The following is a 25,700-nucleotide window of genomic DNA, read 5'->3' on the forward strand; positions in this document are numbered from 1 at the left end:
GGAACAGGTGGGCTCAATCGACCTAGCAAGGCTCTCCGGTCATTATTAATTTTGTTAACCACTTTTACCAAGTAATTGTCAATTGTACCTGCCCCAGATACAAACTTATCAGATTTAGCCTTGGACATGGTCAAAACTTAGAAATGATACTTTAGTACTGAATAAAAGACGTAAAGCGAGCATTTAGAGTAATATACCCTAGTACCAGGGTTACAAGTATGTTAGCTAAGATAATAACTTTTGACAAAACCCTAACCAGAGTCAAAAGAAATGTTAAGTTTCACTTGGGCAAATGTACCTTGTGTTGCAAAACCAAGGTCCGTGACCTGGCCCGGCCTCCTCTGGCCCCGGACGGCCACAGACGGCCCGCCCTTTGCCCGGGCTTAGCCCGGCGGCGCCCGCGCGCGCGTCCGTGACGCTGTGGCAGCCTCCGGTCTTTTGAGCGCCTCCGGTCGCGCTGCAGCTGTGGTGGGCGTCACTGACTGCTAAGCCTGCTGGTAGCTGTAGTTTCTCCCCTCAAAGCTGTGCGGAGTCACAAGCAGCGGCTGCGAGGAAAACAGGCAGCATCAGGGGCCCAGAAGGAATGCTGGCGGCAGGGAAAGGTGAGTCCGCTCTGGCCCTTGCCAGGATATGCTGTCCCCTTGGAAAATAAAAAACGATGCAGAATATACGACTTCAAAACAGAATCTCTGCTAAATCTAATGTGCGGTTGTACGGGACTCTTACAATCCCGGATAAAGCTATTAAAACCCATATGGCTACACAAAGGTGTTCGAACCACTACAGAGGCAGTTACAGCTATATTCGATTGCACATTAACAACTGATCTGGCTAGAATTGGGAGATACATGCAGGAAGTTCGCTCCAGACTGGACAAAGCTAATGAATCAGACAATTGCACAAAAATACACTTGTTATGTACATAAGAAGTGACAATTTGTCGATAATGTTTTTAAATTAATTAATCACCTAATTTTATACTGTTTTATGTTTTGTTACAGCAAGAAAAGAGGTATAACTGCCATTTAATCATTCTCGTGTTCTTAAAGTGTGATACATTGCAAATGGTTTTAAGTAACTGTGCAATAAATAATTTTTGGACTTTGACTTTGACTTGAGTAATGTCATGTGCTGCGGAGTAATGATGATTATTAAAAAGCTGTTGAGTGGTTTTTAAAACAGTGTTATTTTTATTCAAAAAATCTTTGTTTTAATTATTTTCCTTTAATGCCTGTAGTGCATCCTGCACCATTCCTACCTGTACCCATTGTGCCCTTAACTTCCATTAAAAACTTAGTATTAAGTGAATGATACTGACTTTATAGACTTAGGTGGCATACATTGTATAGTTGGTCACTCTGAATACATATCCTTTCTGCCTGTTGGCATGTGGGAGGTCCAGTTCAGGGAGCATGGGGCAGGCAGGGGTAACTGAGACTCAGTTGTGGGGGCAAGGGTGGTTTACGTCGGATGTCCTGGAGTCTGTACTACTTTGGCTTCATAGACTGGGCCAAGTACAACCCCTTCAGCATTTGACTCTCAGTTGTAGCACTTTGGAGCATTCACACACCTCTCATGGAGGTAGTGTAGGGGTTGGAAACTCAGAATTCTGATCACCCAGCAGAGCAATATCTGTTTGTCCAAAACAGTGCTTTATTTGGATAAGAAATGGACTTTAACAGACACACTTAAAACAGTATACTGCTGCAGATACAATAATATGCACTGCCTCTTTGGCTACTACACCTTGAGATACTGTCTTTACTGTCTTCCTCTTCTCTCTTTCAAATGAGTCCCTCCTTTTGTGAGTCTAGGCAGATACCCGTTAGGTTATTTTTGTGAGACCTTAATCAAGGCGCAGGGGCAGGTACCCTAGTTCAATTATGGTTGTGCTCAGTTCAGTACAGTCTCCTTGTACAGCCTCATCCCAATGCAAGTCTCTATGTGTTTTAGCATCTCATGTCTCTGATCTCATTTGTTTCTAGGATCAGACGTCATGGTTGCAGTAGTGGCCTTCAGTCTGAGTAGTGCAAAAACCACAGATGATGGACAGAATTCAGAACAATGTCATACATTCACCCCAGTACAGAGATCTGGGCCCAAATCCATCGTTTTTTTGCACTCCACACCACCCCAGTTCAGACATGGCCATATGCAAATCAGTCTGACCCTGTGCCTCATGGGAACAGTCCAGCCCGAACTGCCAAGCCATGCCTTCCCGGGACCGGAAACAAGCTTCCAAGGACTGGTTTCTGGCATTCCAGCCGTCTTCAGCCCAGCTTGCTTAAATCCAGTGGTGTGGAGTGCATAGGGCTCACGTCTGAGCATACCCTTCTCACTCGGGGTGACAAATTCAAAAACCACAGTTGATGGACAGAATGCAGAACAATGTCATACATTCACCCTAGTACAGAGATCTGGGCCCAAATCCATCGTTTTTTTGCACTCCACACCACCCCAGTTCAGACATGGCCATAAGCAAATCAGTCTGACCCTGTGCCTCATGAGAACAGTCCAGCCCGAACTGCCAAACCATGCCTTCCCAGGACCGGAAAGAAGCTTCCGAGGACCGGTTTCTGGCATTCCAGCCGTCTTCAGCCCGGCTTGCTTGAATCCAGTGGTGTGGAGTGCATGGGGCTCACGTCTGAGCATACCCATCCCACTCGGGTGAAAAATGCAAAAACCACAGTTGATGGACAGAATGCAGAACAATGTCATACATTAACCCCAGTACAGAGATCTGGGCCCAAATCCATCGTTTTTTTGCACTCCTTACAACCCCAGTTCAGACATGGCCATATGCAAATCAGTCTGACCCTGTGCCTCATGGGAACAGTCCAGCCCGAACTGCCAAGCCATTCCTTCCCTGGACCGGAAACAAGCTTCCGAGGACCAGTTTCTGGCATTCCAGCCGTCTTCAGCCCGGCTTGCTTGAATCCAGTGGTGTGGAGTGCATGGGGCTCACGTCTGAAGATGGCTGGAATGCCAGAAACCGGTCCTCGGAAGCTTGTTTCCGGTCCAGGGAAGCGTGGCTTGGCAGTTCGGGCTGGACTGTTCCCATAAGGCACAGGGTCAGACTGATTTGCATATGGCCATGTCTGAACTGGGGTGGTGTGTAGTGCAAAAAAACGATGGATTTGCGCCCAGATCTCTGTACTGGGGTGAATGTATGACATTTTTCTGCATTCTGTCCATCATTTGTGGTTTTTGCATTTGTCACGCCGAGTGGGATGGGTATGCTCAGACGTGAGTCCCATGCACTCCACACCACTGGATTCAAGCAAGCCGGGCTGAAGATGGCTGGAATGCCAGAAACCGGTCCTCGGAAGCTTGTTTCCGGTCCAGGGAAGGCATGGCTTGGCAGTTCGGGCTGGACTGTTCCCATGGGGCACAGGGTCAGACTGATTTGCATATGGCCATGTCTGAACTGGGGTGGTGTGTAGTGCAAAAAAACGATGGATTTGGGCCCAGATCTCTGTACTGGGGTGAATGTATGACATTTTTCTGCATTCTGTCCATCAACTGTGTTTTTTGCATTTGTCACCCCGAGTGGGATGGGTATGCTCAGACGTGAGTCCCATGCACTCCACTCCATTGGATTCAAGCAAGCCGGGCTGAAGACGGCTGGAATGCCAGAAACCGGTCCTCGGAAGCTTGTTTCCGGTCCAGGGAAGGCATGGCTTGGCAGTTCGGGCTGGACTGTTCCCATGAGGCACAGGGTCAGACTGATTTGCATATGGCCATGTCTGAACTGGGGTGGTGTATAGTGCAAAAAATCGATGGATTTGGGCCCAGATCTCTGTACTGGGGTGAATGTATGACATTGTTCTGCATTCTGTCCATCAACTGTGGTTTTTGCATTTGCCATCCCGCGTGGGATGGGTATGCTCAGACGTGAGTCCCATGCACTCCACACCACTGGATTCAAGCAAGCCGGGCTGAAGACGGCTGGAATGCCAGAAACCGGTCCTCGGAAGCGTGTTTCCGGTCCAGTGAAGGTATGGCTTGGCAGTTCGGGCTGGACTGTTCCCATGAGGCACAGGGTCAGACTGATTTGCATATGGCCATGTCTGAACTGGGGTGGTGTGTAGTGCAAAATAAAAATGGATTTGGGCCCAGATCTCTGTACTGGGGTGAATGTATGACATTGTTCTGCATTCTGTCCATCAACTGTGGTTTTTGCATTTGTCACCCCGAGTGGGATGGGTATGCTCAGACGTGAGTCCCATGCACTCCACACCACTGGATTCAAGCAAGCCGGGCTGAAGACGGCTGGAATGCCAGAAACCGGTCCTCGGAAGCTTGTTTCCGGTCGAGGGAAGGCATGGCTTGGCAGTTCGGGCTGGACTGTACCCATGAGGCACAGGGTCAGACTGATTTGCATATGGCCATGTCTGAACTGGGGTGGTGTGTAGTGCAAAAAAACGATGGATTTGGGCCCAGATCTCTGTACTGGGGTGAATGTATGTCATTTTTCTGCATTCTGTCCATCAACTGTGGTTTTTGCGTTTGTCACCCCGAGTGGGATGGGTATGCTCAGACGTGAGTCCCTTGCACTCCACACCACTGGATTCAAGCAAGCCAGGCTGAAGACGGCTGGAATGCCGGAAACCGGTCCTCGGAAGCTCGTTTCCGGTCCAGGGAAGGCATAGCTTGGCAGTTCGGGCTGGACTGTTCCCATGAGGCACAGGGTCAGACTGATTTGCATATGGCCATGTCTGAACTGGGGTGGTGTGTAGTGCAAAAAAACGATGGATTTGGGCCCAGATCTCTTTACTGGGGTGAATGGATGACATTGTTCTGTATTCTGTCCATCAACTGTGGTTTTTGCATTTGTCACCCCGAGTGGGATGGGTATGCTCAGACGTGAGTCCTTTGCACTCCACACCACTGGATTCAAGCAAGCCAGGCTGAAGACGGCTGGAATGCCAGAAACCGGTCCTCGGTAGCTTGTTTCCGGTCCAGGGAAGGCATAGCTTGGCAGTTCGGGCTGGACTGTTCCGGTGAGGCACATGGTCAGACTGATTTGCATATGGCCATGTCTGAACTGGGGTGGTGTGTAGTGCAAAAAAACGATGGATTTGGGCCCAGATCTCTGTACTGGGGTGAATGTATGACATTGTTCTGCATTCTGTCCATCAACTGTGGTTTTTGCTTCAGTCTGAGTAGGTCACAGCAGGATGGGGCAGCCAGAGCTGCAGCCATTAGTTCTTCGATGAATGCTCATGACAGGCATCAGACCTACTTCTGAATCACTGGGTAGCAGATGGGCCATCACTTACACGTTTGTCACAACAGCACGCTAGCAGCCACGTGATACACTTTGTAAATAATGCAGTGCTGACCGTCGTGCACAATTCTTGGCTGCGACCATGTCGTCCACCATGGACATCGTTTTTGACTTCTGTGGTGAGGTCAGCCACAAGACTAGCTCTGGGGTTTAGTGGCTACATTCACCATGGGCACAGCTCTTGATTTAAGCAGCAAGATCAAACGTGATTGTTCCTATTGCAAGGTCGGCAGCCTGCCCATGATTCCCTCTTGATACGGCACTTCTGGAGAGACTGCACCCACCCTCTTTGAACTCACAGATCACTTTCAGCAGTCTACTTTCTCCCAGTAGGCCCTCCACGCTAGAGTCTAGCAGTTGCTGGCACTACCTGGACAGTCACACCTCTTGAGGCTTGATAGGCTCTTTTACTCTCTCAGCAGGAAGGCTGCCTTCCAGGCACTTTAGGTCAGTGGTATAGCTCTTCCAGCAAGTAAAGACTTCAGTTAATGTACCCTCTCCTCTAGGATACTGGCTGTCACACAGACACCAGTTTTTGTTGATGTACAGCAGTCCTCAGTTTTATAATGCTGTAGAATACTTCCTTCCTTCGTCAAAGGACTTGGAACTGGAGCAACAAAGATGCAAGTAGCTGCTACTTTTATGCATTCAAAGCAGATAAGGAATGATGATTCCATTTCTGCAATCTCAAAGCAGGTTTGCAGCAGTTCTTTTGTCAAGTGTCCTCTCCAGGCTATTCTCCAGACAGAGACTTTGTGTAGAGTGATGCTCTTCACAGCAGGGTAGTCTCCAGACTGTTGATGTACTCAAAACAGAGCCCAAAAGAGGCATGAGGTTTCCGCAGCTGGCTTTTCACCAGCCACACTGAACAGTGATCAGGGTGAAGACAAAAGGATGGCTTCACCTAAAAGATCTCTCCCACCCTGAACAACAAAGATGAGAGTCCCACCCTGAACACCTACCAAATGACAGTACCACAGGAAAACTAATCAGCAGCTCCACTCAGTAGGAGCTGCTTAAGTGAATTTTAAAGGAGCCATGTTGCCTCCTTCCAATTTTAGGAATGGCAGCAATACTCTTCCACTGTCTGTGAAAACAATGTCCCCCTCATCTTGTGCACAGGCGCAGACTAGGAGCTTCCAAAATAGGACTTTCAGGACTCCATTACTGTGGCTCAGTCAGGCACATACCACATGCACTACGAAAGCCACAAACAAGCACATCCACTTGCCCGGGTCTGATGGCTTAGTGGACTAATGAGGCCACTGTATGAGGCATGCGTTCTACCTCATGGTCACAGGTTCAAATCCTGGTGGGTCCACTCAGCCTTTCACCCTTCTGAGATCAATAAAATGATTACCATTGAGTTGGGCAACAATAAACGTCAGCGCAAAGATACCCTTGGGTGAAAGTGCGCTTTACAAATACATGTTATGTTATGATGTTAGTACTAGGAGCTAGGTTACACATTGATGCAGAACTTTACACAAGTGGGGCCAGCTACACTAATAGAAGGTCTGATCAGGACTGTGTATTCACAAAACACGGTATCCTACCACCACCGCTGTGCATGCTAAACTCATGACAGGGGTGGTAGTCTACTAACAGCAAAATGACAGCACAATTGTGCCCCCCTCCAGGTCACAGGGCAGTTACAGGTTGTTTGTTTGTTACAGGGACATGGGTAGGCCTCTTCTCATGTTATATCAGGGTGGGCCGAGAGCAAAAATCCAAAACTGGAATATAAGTGAGCCACAGTCAAGCACTCAGAACAAGGCAACTTGACTGCACACCCTACTGGGAACATTCTCAATCCAACAGCAGGTTCAGGCAATTATGTTTTTTCTAAATTAATATGGCTGTCTTTTCACTTCATATACGTTTACTTGACTCCTATAAATATGCTATTTTGTGGATACATAAAAAGTGCATATTTGTGTCTCAATGTGTAATCATTGATGTAAATATACATTATTTCTGATCATTGTCCATCTCTACACAGTGCATACATGCGGGAATAGCTGTTCCTCATCCTCAAATTGTTAAGCAGCTTGGGTGTTTTCTTTTCTTCACCAGAATGAATCCATCTTGCTCAAGGGAGACCTGCCATATGTGCTGGAGACCTTACCTACAGACATTAGTGCTGAGAGTAGCCACAAATCCTTAACACAGGGCAGAAGATTTGAATAGAGAGGGCTAATGAGGGACGTTCAGACCTGATAAGAGTCCCCAAGATCACAAACAATGGCTCTGTGAAAAGACCCCAGAGGAAAAGGGGTCTGCCACCAACCATAATACCTGAAGTTGTAGTACCTCAGAACATCCTGATTCCTCAGCAGTACAGCTGAAGGCATCCTCCCCACTGGCCCTTGCTGTTTGGAGGGCAAACATGTATTACATCTTACCCACCAATTTCACTCTTTTTGCATACCTTTCCCCACTCAACCACAATTCCAGAAGTTCAATACATTTTACCAGATAAAACAGAAAAACATCTACAGTCACTCACCTTTACTCTCCCCAAGGCTTCATCAACCCTTCATCAATATTGCAAAGGCCTGTGGCCCAGCGGAACCATGCCTATGACTAGGTCTGCAGCCAATCCGGTCAGAACAGTCAACAACTCATTGAATATAGGTGTTTTCCCAAAGAAATTCTAAATGCCTTACATAAAACTCTCCCTAAACCAAACAGGCTTTGGGCAAACAGAGCCATCTTTCTAACCGCTTGCCAACAACAGACTGTTTTTAGTCAAAATGATAGAAAGATTGAAGGATCTGATTAAAAACATATACTGACATTCAAAGAAAATACCCTACTTCAAGATTACCAAAACAGATTCTAGTATCTCTGAGACACGGAAGCAGCAGTGATTTTGACATGATCTACAATAGATTAAAACTGGATTACCATCATGCCTATTACTTGAACTCTCCCTTGCCTTTGATACAGTTCACCATCCCAAGCTTCTACAGAGACTTCACAACATCAAATGCAGAGGGCATAACTGAAGCAGATTGCATCTTTTCTATTAGACAGATCATCATCTCACTGCTCCCTTCATGTCAGCTTCATTTATTCACAACTAATGTACAAAACATCTTTACCTCCTCTTTAACATTTACATTAGCTCTATATTGCACCTAATCTGCTCCCACAATTTCAAGTGTTACTGTTAAGCAGATAATAAACAAATCATACTTAAGTATGAAAACTCATCTGACTTTGACTCATACTCAATTAGACAATAATTGATGATATCTAACCACAGCACAATAAACATGTCGCAAATCGAAAAATCCAAATGCAGTAATTGGTTGTACTCCTTTTACAACTCAAAAACTCAATGTGTAAATTACATATTAGAAGAAAATGGATTACAAGGGTGTGCAGACAACGCTGCACACTGGAAAAGCAGTGCAATCTACAAACATTCTTAATAAATGGCCCTGTGTTCTGGTGATGAACACTGGGAACATATGCCACCACTTTAGAATCTTCCTGTCCATGTACTACTCTCTTGGGAGACAAGAGGGCTCTTTTGGAGAGAAACTATGAGTGAGGTACTATACATTTCAGAGGATGTTAGCTATGGTACTAGAGCCATGTTTATAGACGATTCTGTGGAAAGAAAAGGTGCAACAGGGACTCTGCCTAGAGTGCTTAATTTCTAAAAACATAAGTGCCAGGGCTCTCATCAGGATACCACTGCAGCTTGCACCACACATTGCCTTTGTATGCTACCAATCATAGTAACAACACACCTACTAACTATCACGCTCCTACAATTGTGACAATTCAGCCTATTTTAGGCCCCTAAAGTGATAAGAATGGCTTGGGCAGCAGGTAATAGTAATTTTTAATGTGGAATTAATTAAATGATTACATTTTGAAATCGTGGAAGAACAGTCAAGTAAGTAACCCTGTGCCCAATACACAGCCAGTTAAGTACAATATTTCTCTGCTGGCTACTAGTGGAGCTGAGCTCTGTCTAGCCTGGATCAGCAGCTACAGAGGGAGATGCTAAAGATGTCAACATGTCCTTGGTGTCCAAACAAAGACTGTCGGCAAAGCTTCAAAGCTAATAAAGCTGTTATATATCATGCCATGGGACAATTTTTTTTTTTAATTCTGTCAGTATCTTGATTTTAAGAGGGCACATCTGCTCTGTAGGTTTGACCTAGCATCTATTGTCAGCCTGGAGTCAACAAGAACATATAGGCTTGAGATGAGAGATGGACTATAACCCTTTGGTGCTAGCTTCAGGTCGGACAAGCACACTTGCATGTTGTCACACAATACAGAGATGTCTGTATTTTGTTGGAGAAAGTTTAATCAATTGTTGCATTCCCAGACACCTCTCTGGTCTTCGCCATAGTGGCAGGAAAACCAGACCCCAGCGGTCAAGCATGAACAACATCTTGGTTTAATCATGAAACATACGAGACAGTAGGGTATGCTCTGATAACCCTTTCTGGAGGACAAAGATACACATTAGCAACAAGGGCAACAGTGACGAGCCTTGTGTAATGCTGCTAGTAGAATGCTAAAAATGGGAGATTGATTGATTGACTAAACTTGTATCGTGCACTATTGCCAACTATTTCTTGGCTCTGAATCAAAATCAGAATTAGACGCAATAGGAAAGCTTTTAGTTGAATAATTAAGTTTTGAGTGTTTTCCAACAAGAGTAATGATAAGAAATGTGTCTTACGCTAATGGGAAGCTATTCCATAACTTGCCTTCTAAGTATCTGAAGGATTTGCTGCTGTACTTGCTTTGCATATCGCGAGCACTTGTTCTTCAGATCTAAGGCTACTACTAGAAACAGAGAGGATAGTATTGAAGAGTTAGTAAAATGGTAAGCATTATGGATAAGACACAGGCATTTGAATCAAATTCTTTGCTCTAGGGTAACTAGTAAGGCTTCTCTGAGCTTTGTGCGCCTGGTTATACTTAATAATTTGAGGACACATTGACAAATTACGAATTGGCCTGGCCAAAATGTAGTTACATCAGCGTAAACTCACATAATTTCGATAATTTCATATTATGCAAAATTTCTGAAAGAGCGATATTCTTCCTCTTCACATAATTTCACGCTATTCATGGCAAAAATTTGGCACAAACCCATGAGAACAAAACAGCCGATTAGAATGTAAGCATCTGCTGTTTGCAGTGCTCGTGTTGTTTTGTGCTTTTTTTTTGTTGCATGAAATGCATTATCCAAAAAATGTGCTAAAATGCCGGTTTGCTTTTCACATCATTTTCTGTTATTTTTCAGAAATTTTACGTAAATACACAAAAGCAAATTATGCAAATTGTGTTCACCCCTATTTTAAATCCATAATGCTGCATGAGTATTATGGGTGGGCAGAACTCGTGGAGTTACATAAAACTCCACCAGATTCTGTGGAGTTCCGCGGGCGGAATTCGGCACGTCGAGCTGCTCACGCTGATTGTTAGCACTAGAGCTTATCCGTGCCGTAAAATCAGCAAGAATAGCACCACACAGCGTGCCAGAGGGCTCTGCTTCTTTCTGCTGCACGAGCTGATTTTCTTCTTGAGCGGCAGCTTTCTCAATGCTAATGGTCGCGATCTACAAAATTGCCCGCATTGAGAAATCGCACCGGAAGGTGTGCTAGCGCCCAAAAATTGCAGTAGGGGGTGCAAATTCTCACTCGCTCTTGTCAACTTATTGTTGGCAAGCCACGCACAAGAAAAAACTCTTCCGGACAACAGTTGGCGGGGTAATGCCGCAACTCCACATTCCATGCGGAACGCAGAGTGGGTAAAACTCTGCAAACTCAGCCAGCTGAGCGGAATTATTCGCCCACCCCTAATAAGGATTCCACTTGAGGAGCTGTAGAGCGAGAGAGAGGAACAAACAATTTGTGGCCAGCATTCTAATTCCCAATGATCTAGATTGTTTCCAAGCTAGCTAGCTAGTTAGCTTCAAATAGTTAAACACCACCCAACCCTGAATTCTTTTTAGGCAGCCAATGAGCGAGTTTAAAGATGATTTCGACTGCTGATGTGTATCACCACAATCTGCATATCCTCGCAGATGAGAAAGTGTTGTAGCCAGATGACTGAATTAAAGCAACCAAAGGATGAATGTACACATTAAAAAGTAAGGAAGACAGTGATGAACACTTAATTACTCCTGGTGTTATCAGCAAATCATCAGAAAAGAAAGTAGTTAGTGTATCCTTTTGTGTCTTACCCTGGAGAAAAATGGGAAACCCTTGCAAGTATGGTTTCTCTAGTGCCTACTTCCTTTGATCTGATGATGTGAAACTTGGAATCAACAATGCAATGGCAGCAGGGTGGTCTAACAGGGTCATTGCCAGAGTGTTCTGTGTTCTGTAGAATTAGGAAATAGGGCTTTAGTGTAATAATAGTGGTAACCACATTCTTGCTCAGTGCTAAACCAATGCTACCAAGCTGTGCCCTTCTATGACATGCAAAGCCTCACTTTCATGTCTGACATCGAAAATGAAGATGAGGATTCGTGAATAGCTTGCTCTGTTCTACAATTTCACATTCTTCTATTAAGTCAAGATCGAGTGTGCAATATTCCATGATTTCAGTTTCTCCACATGTGTAGTCTTTGCTGTTGGTTTGGTCACAAGTTCTCAAGTTCACAAGTTAGTGGAGAAGTGTGGCTCAATGATTAGAGCAGCAGACCCTGATGCAGAGGTCTGGCCCGGGACCAGGGTTCAATTCCCCGCCTCGGCGGGTCTTGGGCTCAAAATTCCACTGACCTGATAATTCTCGCCTCGGTGCCTAATCCAATCATGGAGTCCCACTCTGCAACTCTGGGCAATAGCTTGCTTAATCTCCACAACGGCCCCCACAACGCTAAGTATGCCTGGCCTCCACCTTGGGGGTGCCCAGGAGTGGATGCCTCACAGGGAAAGCCAGGATGGGTTTCACAGCGGTATTCGTACAAGCGCCTTGAGACACTTGCGGGTGAGTAGTGCGCTATACAAGTATCAATTTACATTTAGTTCTCCATTTGAGCTCTGTTTAGGAACACAAATATATTTCAGTTCTCTGCAAGTGTGATTTAGCTTTTCAGCTCATTGGAATGTACAGTGTTCCTTTTGTTGCCCGACTGTTATTTTGTGAATAAACATTTTGAGACTTCTGTATCCGGTGTAGGAAGATTTCTTTCACATCCTGGTGTGTAGATGATGGGAAGTGCCTGCACTTGATCAAGGTTGTGGGCCAGAGGCCATAGGTCCCCTCCAAGGAATTAACTGCAGCACAATGCCTGCACCTTAATGTCTTCCTGATGATGAATGAGGGCGTAGAAAGGAAAGACAGGGGTAAAATGTAAAAACAAGCACCACCAAAAGGGTCTCTCATCCATCTGATTTTAAAAATGTATAGAAATGTTGGTGGTAGAGCCAGAGAAAGGGGTAGAGGCAAATAATGTGCAAGCAAACACAATGATTGCGGTGTGCAATAGCAAGACAGGTGGCAAAGAGCGAGCAGGCAGTGCAACGTACTCAAGATGAAAGGCTGTGTCCATGACTTCACACACCACTTTTAGAACTCTTTGCACTCAACACCATACCAAGCCAATGCTAGATATCCACACATTAGAGTACATATCCCGCCTATAACCCGGAGTAGTCAGAGGAGAACTATTAGAAGAAGATTGAGAGAAACTGAGAGAACTCCTGAAATTATACCCCTCGTTCTGTGATATAAATAATCATTCTCCAGATGTCCCATTCAACATATCCGATGTCCTCCTTCTTCAGGAGGAATAGCCAAGGCAAGGGGTGGGAGACCATGGTACCACTCATGTCTCTTGGTGCCGCATGCGTTTCAGTGAGTAGGAGTTACTGGCAGTCTCTCGTATTTGACGATTTAGATATGGGGAAGATCTTTCTCCTATCTGGCCCCTACCCTCTGGAACATATTGCCATTGTCTGTTATATACGTCTTGACTGCAGCAAATTTAGGAAAGCACTAAAAACAGCACTTTTTTACATTTAAAATAAGCCTATTTGTGCTGAATGTTTGCCAAGATGCCTCGGTTGGGCTGTAGCTGTCATTTTGCTCGCCTCTACAAACCCAGTATTTGTCCATGGTAAAATTATGCCAATATGCAATTCGTTTGCTATCTGCTTTTCACATTACCTAAGTCTGATACCTTCTTTTACACCCCTTAACTCCTTAATGCTCCATTAGGATGACGGGCGGACTTTGCCTGCCCGCCATCCCATCGTAAATCGGGACCGCCCGCCATAAAGGCGGGGGTCCCGAGGGTGTCATTAGGATGTGCCCGCTACAGTGGCGGGCACATCCTGTATTTTCAGCATTGTGGCGGGCGGTGCTCCTTGCACCGCCCGCCACAATGCTGAAAATGCACTTTAACATTGTCATGTGCAAAGCGGCAGGCACCGCGCGGTGCCTGCCGCTTTGCAAATGACAATGAAGGGGGGTACCACAGGTACCCCCCCACGTGCACCCCCCACCTGTACTTCACTGTGGGGGCCCGCAGGGGGCCCCCAGACCGAAGACCACATGTCTTTCCGTGGCGGCATCGCCGCCGCGGAAAGGCACTGCACACCAACCATCATAATATGTCTGGCGGTGTCTATTAGACACCGCCACCATATTATTCCTTTTCCGCCCCGGCCGCAAGGTGACCGGGGCGGAAAAGTAGCGGGCTGTGTTTCCCTCCATGGCGTTCCCCCCGCCATTGGCGTTCCCCCCGCGGGCGGGCATTTCTGTCGGGCGGATCGCCACCACCACCATGGCGGTGGCGATCCGCCCAACATCCTAATGGAGCCCTAATCTCCAATGCCCAGGATGGTGAGCAACATCATTGCCTCATGATAGCTTACCACATGACAAAATCTCGCATTGATCTCTCTGGTGCACCAATACCGAAGTGTGATCTTGTGTATTGTGTTAATGCATCCCATCTCAGAAATGACTGTGGCTCATTGGTGGCTGGTTACGCCAGATGTACACTATATGAAGTTGTCTGATGCTGATGTTTACCTCAAGAACATGCCACTTAAGTTGCTGAATTGGTTGCTTTTACTGGTGCTTATATTTTTGCTACGTGAAAAATGGTTTATGTACATCTATATTCACTGATATGAAAAATGCCTTTGCAGGAACCCACGATTTTGGGCTACTTTGGATGCAATCGGGTCTCCTCACATCAGCTGTGATCCAATTTAATAATGGTACTTATGTTAGAAGTTTGCTTGATGCTCTTATGTTACCATCAAGCCTTGCAATTGTTAAAATGTGCTGCATATGAGTCCTCTAAGAATGTAGGGGCATATTACCAAGCAATAGCGATAACTATCGCTATTGCTTGGTTAGAGACAAAAAATTATCGCTGACCTGCGGCGATTTTTATCGCAAATAAACCTTGGTATTACCAAGGTTTATCGCAAATGCGATAAAAAACGGCCGCAATGCATGAATATCGCTGAAAAGTCCGCGCTATTCATGCATTACCGAGCTAATGCTCTTAGCCATGTTATCCACCTCCCATCGGATAACATGGCTAAGAACTGCTCAGGGCAGGTGTTAGCTTTTGGAGATATTCGCGCTTAGCGCGAATATCTCCAAAAGTTGGTAATAGGAGATAGCGATGTTAGCGACTGTTTCCAGTCGCTAACATCTTGGCACGCCCACTTTGCATGTCATTAGTGATAAATATCACTGACATGCAAAGCGAGGCCCAAGATGGTCGCTATCTCCTACTAGCTGTCGCTAACTGGTGTTAGCGACAGCTAGGTAATAGGGAGATAATTTTATCTCCGCTTTCTTGGGTTTTAAAGCCAAAAAAGCGGAGATAAACCCCCTTGATAATATGCCCCGTAGTGTCCAGGAGAAACTCTTTTTCTGTCCATACTATAAAAGTCTACTTCATCACCAAATTCTGAAACTACTCTATATGTTTTTCAAACGTTTTCATCTCTTATTTATATTATAAGGGATGTGTCTGAATTGCAGGAAAGTACACATTAAGCAGAGAAGCAGATCTAAATTAAAGAGAACAGTAAAAGGGGCCTTAATGGACTGTAGAAGGACATACCCGGGAGAGAATGGTTGCACTGAAATGTCCCCTCCTCAATCTTGCCCCACTGTACCATGGTATCACTCATGTCAGCAGAGATGGCATCAATATTGCAAGGACTCACTGGTTTCCTCCTATTTTCCCTTTTTTTCCCAACGGTATTGTCACTGCAGTACCACTTGTCAAGCTTACAATATTGAGAATGGAACATAAACCATCCCAGCTGCCTGCACACCTCTCTTTGACTACATTGAGATGGACCTCATCCAAATGTCTAAATGTTGTTCCTATCAATACATGTTAGTCCTAGTCTGTATGTTTTAAGGTTGGATTAAAGCCCATGCTTGCTTTCATGCTGACGTGATTATAGCTGCGAAAGGGCTGATTAGAAATTTCATTCATGGATTTGGGGTTATACTTCTGAGAGGGAGTGACAATGGCGTTCACTTTGTGTCTACTACAGTTCAGGAGCTGTACAAAGCTTTGGTGATAAAACAAAATGTATGCCATGCTTTCCACCCCAAGCCCGTGGGACAAGTAGAGCATTTCAACTCCACTTTGAAAAATAAACGAACTAAGATGTCTTACCTTCAGGTCTCAAGTGGTCTGACCTCCTTGGCTCTTTGGTCACTTGTGGGACACCCCCGCGCCGCACGGCCACCAGCTGCTGCGTGTGCCCCCAGTGCCTGCCTCTGCATCAGCGCCGTCCTCGCTGCTGCCCTGAGCGCTCCCCTTTGGTTTTGGCCGTTTTGTCTGTAATTTGTGCTTGCTTTTCCTTGTGTGCCCGAGATCGTGTTTCCACTGTTTTTGCCCCGTTTTGTCCTGTATTAAGTGCCTGCTTTCTCTGTGACGTTTCTCTTCGTTTTTTGGCCGTTTTGTCTGTAAATTGTGCTTGTTTTTCCTTGTGTGCCCGAGATCGTGTTTCCACTGTTTTTGCCCCGTTTTGTCCTGTATTAGTGCCTGCTTTCTCTGTGACGTTTTCTCCTCGTTTTTGCCTGCCTCCTTCCTCCTTGCCCGCCTACCTCGCCGCTCTCCCTCCCCGCTCCCGCTTCCCGCCACCGCCATTAGCCCCGCCCCTTTTTCTTCTGTACCCTCCCCGCTCCCGCCTCCCAGCTGCTCCGCCCACCCGCGCACTTCGCCTTAAATGGCGACCGTGCGAACGCGCAGCGGTCACGCGCAGCGGGCGCGCCGATTGTGCGCCGAAGGCGCGCCAAAGGTAAGCCCGTCTGCGCCCGTCCGCGACCGGATCGCGACCAGCGCCAGGACCCCTGGTCCTCGAAGACCCCGACCGACCCGCCTGACGTACTCCGCCGCCACCCTCATCGCTCTCAACTCCGGCCAACTCCCTGAATGCCATCAAGCCACACCACGACACACCCACGGACCTTTCAGCTGCCACGCCTGCAAGTTCTCCTGCATCCGGACCAGCCCCGCACCAGCACCCGCCAAGTCGAACTCCAGCAGCACCCACCTCAAGTGCATCCTGCTCAACACCCGCTCCGTCCACAGACACGCCATCGAACTCTGGAACCTCCTGGACGCCACAGCCCCTGACGTTGCCTTCCTCACGGAGACCTGGATGAACGCCTCTTCGGCTCCCGACATCGCCATCGCCATCCCACAGGGCTACAAGATCGTCCGGAGGGACCGCAACGCCAACCAGATGGGAGGAGGCATCGCCATCATCCACAGGGACACCATCCGTCTCACGACCAGCACCGACAACACCCTGACCAGCGCCGAATACCTGCATTTCCAGATCCACACCAACCCGAACACCACCCTCAGAGGCACCCTGATCTACCGACCCCCTGGACCACGCACGCAATTCAGCGAGGACATCGCCGACTTCGTCAGCCCGCATGCCCTCCCCTCCGCTGACTACATCCTCCTGGGGGACCTGAACTTCCACCTGGAGAACAACAACGACCACAACACCAGCACCCTGCTCGACAACCTCGCCAACCTGGGACTCAAGCAACTGGTGTCCACCCCCACCCACCTCGCCGGACACACACTCGACGCCGTCTTCTCATCCAGCACAGACATCAACTTCAGCCACGCCACAGAGCTTCAATGGACGGACCACAGCTGCATCCACTTCACCTTCAAGAGAACGACGACCCACCAACACCAGCAACAGGCCGCCCGCAGAAGCTGGAACAAGATCACAGCAGACCAGCTATCCACCTCCCTGAGCCAACACCCTCCTGCCAGCTCAGCGAACCCCAGCCAGGCCGCCGACAACATCACGAAGTGGATCAGCAACTGCGCGGACGAACTCGCCCCGCTGAGGACCCCGCCCAGCAGACCCGGCAGCAAGAAGGCCCCATGGTTCACCGACGAACTCAAGAGCTCCAAGAAGAACTGCCGAGCCCTCGAGAAAGTCTGGAAAAGGGACCCGACACCGGACAACAGGACCTCCTACAAACTGGCCACCCGGAAACACCACCAGCTGATCCGCGCCGCCAAGAGAACAGCATTCAAGGACCGGCTGGACAACAACGCACACAACAGCAAGGAACTCTTCAACATCGTGAAAGAGCTTTCCAACCCCAGCGCAGGAAACAACGACATCACCCCATCGCAAGACCTCTGCAACTCCCTCGCCTCATACTTCCACAACAAGATCACGGACATACACAGCAGCTTCAACAACCAACCAACGCACACCACGACCGACCTGCCACCCCCCCCCACCACCACCCTCCACGCCTGGACCCCGATCAGCACAGAAGACACCATCCGCACGATGAACTCCATCCACTCCGGATCACCAACCGACCCCTGCCCTCACCACGTCTTCAACAAGGCCGACGCTGTCATCGCACCCCACCTGCGAGACATCATCAACACATCCTTCGACACCGCCATCTTCCCCGAAAGCTGGAAACACGCCGAACTCAGCGCTCTACTCAAGAAACCAACAGCGGACCCCACCGACCTCAAGAACTACCGCCCCATCTCGCTTCTCCCGTTTCCAGCCAAAGTCATCGAGAAGACCGTCAACAAGCAGATGGCCGCCTTCCTCGAGACGAACGGATCCCTCGACCCCTCACAGTCCGGCTTCCGAGCCAAACACAGCACCGAGACCGCCCTCATCGCCGCCACCGATGACATCCGAGCCCTGATGGACAATGGAGAAACAGCGGCCCTCATCCTCCTAGACCTCTCCGCGGCATTCGACACGGTCTGCCACCGCACCCTAATACGGCGCCTCAGCAACATCGGAATCCGGGACAAGGCGCTGGAATGGATCATCTCCTTCCTCGACGGAAGAACACAGCGAGTCCGCCTACCACCGTACAAGTCAGAGGCCTCCGAAGTCATCTGCGGCGTCCCCCAAGGATCATCACTGAGCCCCACCCTCTTCAACGTCTACATGAGCCCCCTCGCGGCCATCGTACGCAAACACCACCTCAGCATCATCTCCTACGCCGACGACACCCAGCTAATCCTCTCCCTGACCAACAACCCCGCCGCCGCCAGAGCCAACCTGCACGAAGGGATGAAAGAGGTAGCCGAGTGGATGACGACCAGCCGCCTGAAACTGAACTCGGACAAGACGGAGGTCCTCATCCTGGGCTCTTCACCCTCCGCCTGGGACGACTCCTGGTGGCCTCCCGCCCTGGGCACCGCACCCAAACCGACAGACCATGCACGAAACCTGGGCTTCATCCTGGACTCCTCCCTCTCCATGACCAGACAAGTCAACAGCGTCTCCTCGGCTTGCTTCAACATCCTACGCATGCTACGGAAGATCTTCTGGTGGATCCCCTCAGAGACCAGGAAGACCGTCACCCAGGCCCTCGTCACCAGCCGACTGGACTACGGCAACGCCCTCTACGCCGGGACCACCGCCAAGCTCCAGAAGAGACTCCAGCGGATCCAAAACGCCTCAGCCAGACTCATCCTCGACATCCCACGGTCCAGCCACATCTCCGGACATCTGAGAGACCTTCACTGGCTCCCCATCAACAAGAGAATCACCTTCCGCCTCCTCACCCACGCACACAAAGCCCTACACGACCAAGGCCCGAGCTACCTCAACAGCCGAGTCAACTTCTACGCTCCCAAACGCCACCTCCGATCAGCCAACCACGCCCTCGCCGCCGTCCCCCGCATCCGAAGAGCGACGACAGGAGGAAGGTCCTTCTCCTACCTGGCCGCCAAGACCTGGAACTCCCTCCCGTCCGACCTGCGCCTAACCCAAGACCACCTCTCCTTCAGGAAGAAGCTGAAGACCTGGCTGTTTGAGCAGTAGCGGCACCCCCCCTCCCCAGCGCCTTGAGACCCTACGGGTATGTAGCGCGCTTTATAAGTGTCACTGATTGATTGATTGATTGGTCAATTAGAGCATCTCAAAACAAAATACTGAGCGAAGTGAATAAAGGATTGTCATGGGCTGAACAAACACTGCTTTTGTCTCATTCCCCAGCGCCCCAGCAGCAACCCTAAATTGTCAATTAAATGATGTTATTACCCCCCTATAACTGCAAGCAACCTATTTTCGGTCTCTGCAGATCCATTCTCATGTCTGAGCTGCCTTACCCATCTGTCCAACCAAAGTCTGTCACAGCCTGCAATCAAGAAAATGTGTTCACATACGATCCCATAAGCAGAAATCTACCCCCAGCCATGTTGGCATGGTCCCTTCCAAGTCTTGCTTACTACAAACACTGCTGTAACATGCCATGGTATACCAGCCCAGGTTCATGCTGGCCACTGCAAGACGACCACCTACCCGAATGGCTTCAGCCCTGCAGAAGCCTCCATGCTGTTTGCACCAAGGATGTGTCGGTGGTATTTTAAACTATTCACCCATACACTTTTAAATGGACCTCTATTTCTGTGGCGCTTCGTCATCAGGCCAATGGAACTTTTCCACCACACTTGAATGGAGCTGTAAACAAATACATACCAATTATCATCAGCTTTCAGGCTTTTAATGTTCAGTCAATGATGAGAGGGTTGAAATAGTTTTAAAACTTTTATTTCTAATTGTCAGATTTGTGGGTCTCTAGTTGGCACAGGTAGGTACTTGTGACAAATAGGGACCCTTGCCTGTAGTCAGGGCCGTTTCTACCATTAGGCAAGACTAGGCGGACGCCTAGGGCGGCAAAAGAGCTAGGGCGGCAAAATGGGAACATTTATTTTAATTTGAAACTACGAAAGAAAAGCAAGTCAGCCGCCTAGTCTTGCCTAATAGTAGAAACGGCAACAAAGATAGAAGTAGCGGTTACCAGAATCATCCTACACAGAGAAAATAAAAACAACTGCCCTCTCCTTGGGTCCATCTCCCGGGATTGTGTCATTGAGTTGGTGTGCTGTAAACATCATTCTAATGCGCATGAGCCCTGTGTTTAACACGTGCACGTGCAGCTCATGCTCCAGGTGCGTGAATGAAAGCCTTCCTTTCCTCCTTACCTGTACTGAAGCCAGGGGAGCAGGGCGAGGTGACAGCGCCCGAGCCTAGATTCTACACATTCTCACTGCTGCGTTGCTTTTGAAAAAGTCGAGGAACTTAGTACTTCTCATCAGGATACCACATATATATATATTTTTTAAAGCGCATCTTTTGGGTTACTTAAATGCAACGTTGCTACAAGGTGAGGGCGAAAATAAAAAAAATGAAAAGACGGGGAGAGCCGCGTCCAAACAGAGAGCAGAGTTGTTGACTGAACAGAAATAAATAAACTCAGTTGCTAAGTTATGCAGCCATTGAACGACTGCACAACAAGGAAGGGACAGAGTGTGACCCGACAAGCTAAAATGAGTCACTGCCAGAGCCTTGTGCTTACCAATTGTGTTGTCACTGATGTGTGCCCAAGTAACTAACCAGGGGCGTAAGCAGCCCACACCCAATCCTACAATCCTCCAGGGGTCACCAACCATTTAAGGGGGACCCATTCATCCCAAGGCCAATAAATATTTGAGAGATATGGGAGTCCCGGGGGCCCTTCATGACATTCTGCAGGAAGGCACGGTGGTTTTGGGTGGCCACTGTTACTAATACACTTGGAGAATCGCATTCCAACATTTAGTCTTTTATTTTATCTTTTTTACTCAGAAGAGTTCGCAGTGATTATTATATCAAATGAGGGGGAGGCGCAAAATTCCATGTTTTTTTAATCCAGAGTAAGGGGTTGCAAAACTGCTGGCAACTCCGCCATTTCTGCATCCTCCTGCCCCGAATTGGAAAAAGATGATAGAAGCACAGAAAAGCTATGCATAACAAGAACCCCTCATTCTGCGCATTGAAAAATGATTAGAACCATGAACTCTTGTGGCACCAATCACATTCAGGGGCCACACAAAATGGCTGGGAAGACCATGCAGGTAGTGACACACAAACATCTCTGCTAGAGAAGTTACTTTTAACGCAAACTACAGGCCCATGACATTGTTTTGCTCGTCCTGCAACAATTCATTGTGGAGTTTAATGAAAACCTGATTTGTCTTTCCGCCCCACACCTCCCTTAGTTTAGCCCCTAGACCACCCCTAGACCGCGACCACAGCGCCCAAGGCACAACAATGAACACAGCCAGTCCCGGGGTCTAGGAATGATGCCCAGCCGCCAGGGCCCTTCGGGGCATTGTGTGCTCTTTGCAGTACTGGCTTTAACTAGCTCCTTTGTTGCTGAAAAAAGCACAATTAAAAATGGGCGATGGACTCTGCCAACCAAACTTCTACCTATTCCTGCTCTGCTGGGCGGCAATTCCCACTTTCAGTTAGACTCTAATATTTCGGATTTCTTTGGCTCCTTTAAAGGAGTTCTGCATTGGGCTTTGTGGTGCTCTGTACGTCCCATTGCCGGTGTGAGAACCTTTGATTTTTTTGCCCCAAGGAGCTGCAATAAAATGGAGTTGGTCAACTTGGTTTAAACATTTAGGGAGGAACTTCTCATCAGCTTTGCACAGAGTTCTATTCTGGAAGGGAAGGGGAGGTGGAGCACCTTCTCATGCTTGGCTACTAATATGTGGAAGTTATCATGGCACTATGTTTGAACCCGTATTCATATTTTACTTGAACCACTCAGTACCTTTTTGAAGACATTGTTAGAAGGTTGCGCAGCGTAACTGCGTGCCAATTGCATCTTATCCTGTAAGTATCACATATAACCTTCATGCATTTCATTACTGGTAACTGGTTAATGGATGAACAACTGAATGATTAGAGATTTGCACTTAAGTTGTCATCTTCAACATGTCTTGAACTACTAAAAATGGTTATTGTTCTTTTTCGGAATTCTGGGGTGAAATATTGGCAGCTCAGTGAACTTTGAGCCTGTTGTCATAATAATAGGCTGTTCGTGCCTGACAAAAATGAGAGTCCTCATGATGTAATGCAACTTGAGCTTGTGTAAAGCGCTCTGATACCCAATACTTTCAGGTCAAGATCGCGCTATATAAAACTCTGTAGAAAAAAAGAACTGACTACTCGCGTAGTGTCATGCCCTATACCACCATCCCGTAATGACTGTTTTGACCAATGTCCACGCTGGGATTTTTGAGTCAGTGCTTACCCTGTTAAAAGTAAGACTACAAATCCCAGAATGCAATGCACAGGTGGTCACAAACCCGAGATTGGTTGAAGGTGTTCCAAAACATGGAACCACTTGTCAACTATGGTGAAGTGTGCATTCTGCCTGGCTTAAATTCTGGTCGGGATTATTCCCATTGCGGTACCATACACGAGCCTGTCAATAACTTCTATTCACAGCGTCAAGAAGCACTTTATTCTGTGTTGTACGCCAAACTTTATTAACGTCTTGCCATAGTCTCTAATTAGCGCCGATTTGAGCATCATAAACTATAATCTCCCTGACGTGGAAATCTTTTATTTTTGTGAAAAACCTCTATTAAATTAATACGATGGCAGAAGATAACTATTTCAGGTGCCTTGGGGAAAAAAAATCAAGGCTAAACCACTAGGTCTGGCCTTGAAAGATGGTGCAAGTTGTTATTTTTGTGGGTTCTGGTTTTGAAAACAAGGTGCACCTGACGCCTCAGTGGTATTTAAACACAAGGCTCTATTGGGCATCCGCTTACATAGTTCTGGGAGTGTATGAGTAATGTAACGGTCTGGCCTGGGCCTTTCGTTGAGGTTGTTTCCAGGAGTGACTGTTGTGATCGTGTTTCCTGATAGTAAATGAAAGTAACATAGAAGGGATAGGCAGTAGAGGGTGTGCCTCTCTAGCCTGGATGACGGGGAGAGAGTGATGGTAGTAAAAGGGAGGGCGGCATTTTTCAATTCTCGCCTAGGGCGGCAAATCACCTAGAAACGGCCCTGCCTGTAGTCAGGGTAAGGGGTTACACTCCTGCTCACCCCCTTGGTAGCTTGGCACGAGCAGACAGGCTTATCTCAGAGACAGTGTGTAAAGCATTTGTGAACACATACAGTAATCAAGTGACAACATTACAGATGGACACCACACAAGTTGTATATTAAAAATAAGTATATTTTATAAAGATTTAACATAAGACCACAAACGACAAAAATTCACAATACTGTACTTAAAATGGTAGAATTAGCTTAGTTCTCTTTAGATCTTAAAATGCGACACTTTGAGTCAATCTACCTTAAGATGCGACACGCAGGGCAACAAAGGTGTTGCAGGAAAGGTGATGGGGTAGTCCCTTACATGCAAGGACGGTGATGCGTTGAAGATCTAGTGCAAAGAAACAAAGATGGCGCTTCTCCTTGATGCGACATGCTTCCTGGTGATGCGGCGGCATCTGCGGCGACGTCGATCATCTTCTCTGGCGATGCGAGATTCTTTACACGATGTGAGCCGCGACAGGCCCTGCAACATGCTTCCCAGCGATGATGTGGCGTCTGCTGCGACGTCGATCCTCTCCCCTGGCGATGCGAGTTGCTTCCACAACGATGCGAGCCGCGACAGGCCCTGTGACACTCTTCCCGGTGATGCGGCGGCATCTGCTGCGACGTCGATGCCTGCTGCGATGTCGATCCTCTTCTCCGGCGATGAGCCGTGACATGCCCTCCGACACGCTTCTCTGAGATGCGTTGGCATCTGATGGGACATCGATCCTCTTCTCCGGCGATGCGCTGCGACAGGTCCTGTGACACGCTTCCCAGTGATGTGGCGGCATCTGCTGCGACATCTATCATCTTCTCCTGGTGATGCGAGGAGCTTCGGTAGACCTGCGATGACTCAAAAATTCTTCTGTGACACACTTCCCGGTGATGCGGCGTCGTCTGCTGCGACGTCGATCCTCTTCTCCGGCGATGCAAGGCGCTTTGTGTGTGTGGCTAATTTTTATGACCAATTCCAGGGCTGCTGCCCCTCCAGTAATCCCCAGAGTGCTTTTAAATTATGTTGGTTCCCCTATCATCCTGGGGCCATCACAGGCAGAGACAAACCTTATGCTAACTAAGCCCGCAGAGTATAATAGGGTGCTCCCTTCGTACAGCTGTTAACATTTTATTAGCGACTCTCTCACTGTTTTTGAGAAAACCGCTTGTTCTCCTTTTTCTTTTTTTTTCTCCAAACGGATGGGCCGGGCTCAACTGGGACACCCCCAAAGCCGGTACTGCGAAGGGGGTTGCATGTGGGGGAGCCTCAGGGCCCACACGACCCTGCCCGGCTCCCCACGTACAGCTCTGCGCTGAATGGGAGCAGGCAACATCTCCTCTCTAGCTTCCACCGCTTGGGAACACATCCTTTGTGCTCCAGCAGTGGGGATCAGCATTATTCTTCTGGGTCGTGGGGATAGGGCCCAGGGACTCGTATTGATCTTTAGGACCCAGGCCTGGAGTCCCTGGCCCCTTTTAATGTATATGCTAACCTTGAACCAGGGGTCCAGGGCCGAATAAAAGTCAGGGAAGGGGAGCTGCATGCAAGCCCCCTTCCGGGTATAAATACCTCAAATAAATTTTCACCAACTCAGCACTGTCCCACCCCAGGGGTACAATACAGGAAGACGCAGAGCCCCATGTGCTTCGTCACTTGGGGGGATTGTATTCCATGGTTACAGTACTTTAAAGCACCAAAACCCAAGGTCTGATGGACCCATTTCAATGATCTTGGGCTCATTTTAATACTGGTGGCAAGCTATAGCCTCACAGAGCATTTTCAATAGGCTTCCTGGCATCCAAAAGGGTGCATCGTGGGGGAGCTGGTGTACCTAGCTCTCGGAATCAGCTTTCTTCTATGCCTGGTGCTCCCCTCCTTCTGCTGGCTACACAAGTCTAGATCTTCCCCCAGCAAGTCCTCAGGGGGGTTAAGGGGCTCAGCATCACTGGCCCTTTGAGAGGCCCACTAGTCCTTGGATCAGATCAGCTGTAGACAGAGTCCTCAATCCTTTCGGGTATCAGAGGGC

The sequence above is a fragment of the Lissotriton vulgaris genome, chromosome 2_1 (assembly GCF_964263255.1).
Source record: "Lissotriton vulgaris chromosome 2_1, aLisVul1.2, whole genome shotgun sequence".
Taxonomy (NCBI): domain Eukaryota; kingdom Metazoa; phylum Chordata; class Amphibia; order Caudata; family Salamandridae; genus Lissotriton; species Lissotriton vulgaris.